This window comes from Cyanistes caeruleus, chromosome 1 (genome assembly GCF_971803275.1).
Source record: "Cyanistes caeruleus chromosome 1, bCyaCae1.hap1.1, whole genome shotgun sequence".
In the NCBI taxonomy this organism is placed as follows: Eukaryota; Metazoa; Chordata; class Aves; order Passeriformes; family Paridae; genus Cyanistes; species Cyanistes caeruleus.
In genome coordinates, this window is record NC_141701.1 from 136,631,936 (window position 1) to 136,638,725 (window position 6,790).

Below are 6,790 nucleotides of genomic sequence, written 5' to 3' on the forward strand. Positions count from 1 at the left end.
TTTGATTTTTTTGTCACTCATCTGCTCTCATACTTTAAATTTTGTAACCCAAATACCTGCCCTTCTTTTGTTCCAGTGAGAAAAAACAGACTTTTCCACTGAAGGAAATTTTGTTTATAGGCTCTTAACATGGGAATAGGGTATGGTATTATTCCTCCTCTTCTCCCTAATTATGAGGAGTTGTCCCTTGCAGATCTGGTAGTATTCTCCATTGCGTGGAGTATCCATGGCCTGTGGGGTCCCCCTGAAATAATCTGATCCCCAGGCTGAAAAGTTCCCTTAGTCTCTCCTAGCTCTGGTACACCAGCCCCAAAGATCTTGGTTGTCTTATGCCAAAAGTACTCAGGCTTATCTATACCTTTCTCACAGTGAAGGATCCAGAGCTGTACCAGGGTTCTCGATGGGGTGTAATGAATCAAGGGTGGTGTACTGGTGGTGCATGTTACACCGGTGTGATGCAGAGCTCCCCGCCCAGCTGCTGCTGGCTTTCACTGTGTGTGAACTCATGTTCAATCCACTGCCCATCAGGACCCCCCTGTCCTTTCCATCCAAGCTGCAGTCCCTGGACTGCAAAGCTTCGCTTGTCTCATGTGCAGAACAGGTGCAGGGGGGATAAGCCATCCCAGGTGCAAAGCCTTGCATTCATCACAGTTGGAAATAATGAACTTCCTGTAAAGCTGTTTGTCCCTCTGAACAGTGGCCTTCCCTTTCGATGTGCCAAGTGCTCTCACCTAACTCGATATTGGCTAGGCTGTTAACAAAGAGCCTGCAGGATGCTGCTACTGACACACTGCCAGATGGACTTGGCACAGCCTGGCTGTCGCCAGCTGTGGTGGTATCACCTTTTAGGCATGGCAGCCCAGTGAATACTCCACCCAGCTTACAGTTGTCTTTTTCAATCTATCTAGCTTCAGTTTGGCTACAAGGATGCATTGAGACATTGCTCAAAGTCTTTATGGAATCAAGGTGCATAAAAACTCTCTCTCCTCAGTGTTTTCATTCTTCAAGATAATCAGGCTAGACAGTCACCATACCTCTGTGGAAAATCCATGATGGTTATTCCTAACCACTTCTTCATTCATGTCTCTTAGGGCAGAGATGCTTGTGATCTTGCCCAGACATTTTGGAGGGAAATACAGTAATGAAGTGAGGAACAGTTAACTTTATACATATACATATACATATACACATACACATACACATACACATACACATACACATACACATACACATATGCAGAAATGCACAGAGGAGATTTCAAATCCAGAGTGGTTCTGGTGTGGCATAGCCTGATCAACAGCCAAACAAATTACAAAGCAGAGAAACACATATTCATTGTACTTGTTTTCTGTCCTGTTCCCTGTGCAAAAACACAAGAAACTTGCAGTACTGGTGTCAAGGTCAAAGCAGTAATCTAACAGGGCTGCTTTGCACAGCAGGAGTAGATTAAGGTATGTCAGACAGATGTTAGGTGTATGACAATCTCTCATAGATCTCCACGTTGCACAGTTGTGACTGAACCTATTGATTTCAGCTTTTATACAGACAGCTGTGATTCTGAAAGACTGAAGCACCAACTTTGGCTGGCTGCACCTCTTTGGTTTTCTCTTGCCAAAGCAATCACTGTTCTGTCAGTACTATGAAATCTCATCTCTTCTGTGTTTTGCTCTTGACTGCTTCTGTGAATCTGCCATAAATGTCCCAAAGGTCAGAATATTTGAACAAAAACAAGATCATTGCCAGCCTCCAGAAATACAGTGAGAAACCTAATCTCAAAAAATGCTCTGGCAAAAGGATTTTCAGCTGCAGCCAGGGCAACTAGAATTAGCAATTTGTAACACAGGGTAAGGCAGCAATGGCAGAGCACTGACTACTCTTTCATTTGTGTCTGATAAATACATAAAACATATGACCAGAAAAATAGCCTGGAAAGTTCAAACAGATGACACAATAACTCAGAGATATGCTTAATGTCCTGAGGACAGCAACCAGCTGGAGGAGAAGGCAAAGATATCTACAAGAAGCAGAATGGACTGCAAAAAACAGAAACAACCTGCAGTGTTGTAAGAGCAATGAGAAAGTCCTGAGTCCTGTTCTATCCTACTAAACATCATAAATGGAACAGATAAACAGGCCTTTGCAGTTGGCAATGCTTTTCCTAAAACAGCTCAGGGTACCATTTGCCTTCTTGGACCCCAGGGCACACTGCTGGCTCATGGACAACTTGTCCTCCAGGACCCCCAAGTCCCTCTCCACAGAGCTTCTTTGCAGCAGGTTTACCCCCAACCTGTCCTGGTGCAGGGGGTTATTCCTCCTCAAGTGCTGGACCTTGCACTTGCCCTTGCTGAATTTCAGACAGTTCCTCTCTGCCCATCTCTCCAACCTGTCCAGGCCCCTCTGAAGGGCTGCAGAGCCCTCTGGGGTATCGACTGCTCCTCCCAGCTCTGTGCTGACAGTGAATTTGCTGAGGAGGCCTCTGCCCCTTCATCCAAGCCATTGCTGGGTAAGTTAAACAATGCTGGGCCTGGTATTGAGCCCTGGGGGACCCCACTGGTGACAGGCCTCCAGCTACACCCTGTGCCACTGAGTATCACCCTCTGGGATCTGGTGTTCACCCACTTTAGCTTAAATAGGTTTAAAAGGGTTTTTTCCCCTTCAGTTGCTGTCAAAATGATTGCAGGGACCTGTACTGCCACTTCCTCCTGAAAAGAATTATGTTCTTCTCAAAACCTGATTTGTACTTAGATAAATTACTTGTGAAAAAATAAATAAATCTATATCTGTGTTTAACAGAAGGCTTCTAATGACAATGTTCTTTGTCGTTTGCAGTTAATCTCAGATTGTTAACTACATAGGGGTATTTTTAATAATTCTGTGCCCTCAGTGTCCAAACTCTCAATACTGTTATCAGATGAAGGATCCCAGTAACAGGATGTGTATTCAGTAATCAGATAAATATGACTCTGGGACAATAGTTGAAAAATTATTAATTTTTCCAGGCAGAGCCTGAAGTGATATAGCATTTGGACAAACTGCTAAAACACCTGGCTCCCCTTCTCTGAGTACAACCACAAATGCAATTAGTTGAATATGTTCTAAACAGAAGCAGCATAAATACAGAATTAATGGCACAGAGCCCTAATGTTTCTTTGGAAAATGTGCTCACGGATGGACTTTTTGCTTAGGCACTTCATCAAAACATCCTCCTATTGCATAACAGGACCTTGCAGGCTGAATTAATAAATGCATTATCCTGCAAGTAAACCAATGTCTGTTTCTGGTTTCACCTGGATCATAAAACACCTGATAACATCCATGTTGGCCTGGAGGTGTGTTCTGCACCTGGATCAGGGACCACAGCCAGCCTGTGGCAGCACTACAGCACAGCAGTGGCCAAAGCTCTGCCAGGGCTGGCTGTGGCCATGGCCTCGCACTGTGCCTCTGGGAGCCTCTTCCCCATGGTCCCAGCTGAACTGCCTTGGCCCCAGGCCCAAGCAGCCAAGCCTCAGGATCTCATGAAGCCAACATGTGTTTTCTTCTTCAGATAACACTCCAGAGAAATAGGCTTTCAGTTGATAGTGGGAATGTTACTGATAACAGCTTCTTTCAGTCATACCTTACAAGTACATCAAACACTGACTATCACTGTAAAGTAAAAATGCTGTATCCTAGACGGACCCATGTAAATGTTTTACTTAATGTAGTCAACAGACTAAGACATGTATTACTCAACATGCTGCTCCTATGGTGCTGGTGGAATGTAATCCTGACTCTGCCACTTAGTGTTTGTACCTGTGAGCTCAGAGCCAGTTATAAGAAATGGTGACATTAATAACAAAACAAGACATATATTTTGCAGGATCCTTGGAAAGCTACAGCAAAATTACTCAGACACACTAGGCTGTTTGGATGAGTGACTGGAGCACCTCACATATAAGAAAAGCTGAGGCAGCTGGGAATATTCAGGAGAGAAGGCTCAGGGGGATCCTACTATTGTATATAAATACATGTGGGGAGTGCAAAGTGACAGGCTTCATTGGTGTCCAGTGACAAAGCCAGGGGAAACAGGCGCACTCTGAAACATAAGAGGTTCCCTCTGAACACCAGAAAATTATTTTTTATTGGGAGGAAGACCAAGCACTAGCACAGGTTGCCTGGGGAAGTTATGGAGTCTCCATCCTTGAAGGTATTCAAAAGCCCTTTAGACATGGTCCTGGCAACAGGTTCTATGTGTTCTGGCTTGAGCAGGGAGTTAGTTCAGATGGCTTCTGGAGATCTGTCCCAAGATGCTGTGATTCTGTGAAATCCATTGGCAGATGGATTTGATCATCTCCATGAGTTCAAAACTTGAGTAATGTGTGACACTACCACATCAAACAGAGCCTTGTGGGAAAAAAAAACAACAAATCAATTCAGAAGCCTGTGACTGATCTCCCTCTTCCCCCTTTATGTCCCTTTTGACCACCCTTCATGCTCTAAGGGAAGATCAACCCCCCACTTTTGAAAGAAGTGCCCAGAGAGACAAATTTAATGATATTTATGTATTAGTAAGGCAATTCCACAAATCCAAGAGTATTTTAAAAAGTATTTTTGTTTAAAAGCAGACCATCATATTCAATTTGACATCTAAGACATAATTTTTGTACTTTTAATAAAGCATTTTCTATTGTAAACTTAAATCCCACACATCAATAAAACACAAAATATCATTTCCATGCATGCTATCATTACCTATGACTTTATATGCTACCTCAAATTCATTAGGAGATGACAGTCTTATCTACTGCTTCATGCAAAGACCCTCTTCAGTTAGTCTCTCCAGATCAGACCAAATCATTCTAGATTAGTCGAGGGTGGGAACAGTGCTTTGAGAATAGCTGACACACCTCACAGAGCAGACAGGCTGCTTGTTTCAGCTGCAGTGTTAGTTTTGACTAGTTGGACAGCAGCATGTGACCCTGCAAGAAAGAAGCTGACCCATTCTCCTAATATTTTCACAGATGGTTTTAGCAGAGTTACATCTTCAATGCAAAGTTAGTCACAGACACTCCATGCACACAGACACAATGAAAATAGAAATCTTTTCCAAGATAAAACCATTCAATAGATTTGAATGAGGCCTAATGACTCCCCTCTCCAAAATACCTGCTTAACTGCTGGCAGCAGGAGGAATCCAGGACAGCTGGCTCACATAGTGCTCTCTTGGAGACAGCCAAAATGATTTTGTTGGATATTCACAGAAATTCAACCTGCAAAAGTATGGATGGAAAATCTGTAGCCTTCTGGCCTGCCTATGCTTGGCAGAAGTCTGTGCAACTGGACAAGAGGCTGAATATAGAAAATGTCAGACAAAATTCATTATGGTGTTACTCCAGTCTGGATGTATCAGCTCCCAGCAGAGGAGTAGCCTTGTCCATGCTTGTGACACGGATAACAGCTGATGGAACTGCTTGAGCCACAGTACTGGCTCAGAAAGACACACTCACATCTTCCATGTGAGGGTAAAGGAAGATTTCATTCAGATGGTGGGTTTCTTTTCAAGACTCAGAACAGGAAGAACAGGCTTCTGTGCAGAAATGCATTTTTTTGTCATGATACCATTTATTGCCAAACTGTTAAGAAATTCAGAGAGCGCAGTGTTTCATATTGACATAACATACCTTTACTAGGTGAACTGCAGAGAAAAAAGTTGGTTATTCTGCTTTTTAAGTAATAAAGCCACTTGGTGATGGAACTGATAATTTCTGGCAACAGACAAAACTAATAGATGGAAATAGTATTGGAAAGATTTACTATCAAAACATAGTGTACACAGCAGAAAATGTGCATGGTGTGATCTGTCTTCCTGTCGAGTAGGTATGTTACTGCAATCTGAAACTTCAAATCAGATTTTTAGCATGGAAACTCTAATACTGCTCTCCATGAAGTAAATAACATTGTTTTTCATGAGTTTCACAGTTTCACTGTGGAAGCCTGCCCCAGTGAGCATACAGACAGTCATTCCTTAGGCTTCCAGGAATTTAACCCTTGTTTTGTCTTGTAAATCTTTGCTTTTCTTCTAGGAAAGCCATGGGAAACAGTGGTGATGACTGGATTTTATGTCACATTTAATTACCTGAACAGTTTGCCTGTTAATACCTCATCTATTTTATTGTGATTTCTGGATTAACAGTTCTTCCCCTCTCAGATGTTATTTGATAAACCCCTTTGTTACCAGGGCAGATGGGCACAGGGCAATGTTACCTGTGGCTTCACCTCCTGTGCTGGCTGCTGGGGCTAGATGTGGCTATGGGACAACATGGAATCCAGTTTGTGGCCAGGATGGCATTGAGCAAACTCAGCAGAATGTACCTGCTTCTTTGGAAACAGCTTAAATCCACACGTAACTTACTTGCTCATGCTGCAGTATTTTTTCAGATCAAGAACCCACCTTCTAAGCAGCACCACAGTTGCTGTGTTAGCATTGCTTTCAGGGAGATCTGTTTGACAAAAGAGTTTTCAAGATAGGATTTATCTGTAAGTGAAATATAATTTTGTTAAAAATTCTTGTTCCAAATAATTTCAATGAATAACGACATGAATTGCATTAAATGTTATTTAAACAAAAATCTGTTTAAAGTTTGCTGCCTGAAGTAGCATTACAGAAAATATAAGCCCTTTACGAAACTGGTTAGACCTGCTGAAGCAACAAGATTTTTACTTACAGCTAACAGTGTGAGTGTAAACTCCTAGGGACAGCTCCTAAGGTATAAAAACACACGAGATGGTCTGTGATTAGCAAGAAGGTATC

At 42.5% G+C, this 6,790-nt stretch overlaps 1 long non-coding RNA gene across 1 annotated transcript; it reads right to left on the reverse strand.

Moving 5' to 3' along the window:
- Positions 1-4,102: 4,102 nt before the first annotated feature.
- Positions 4,103-6,514, reverse strand: LOC147655937 (uncharacterized). Its single transcript, XR_015279007.1, has 3 exons — positions 6,431-6,514; positions 5,146-5,249; positions 4,103-4,297 (listed from the first exon to the last, which is right to left on the reverse strand). It is a non-coding gene; the product is annotated as an uncharacterized LOC147655937 (long non-coding RNA).
- Positions 6,515-6,790: the final 276 nt, after the last annotated feature.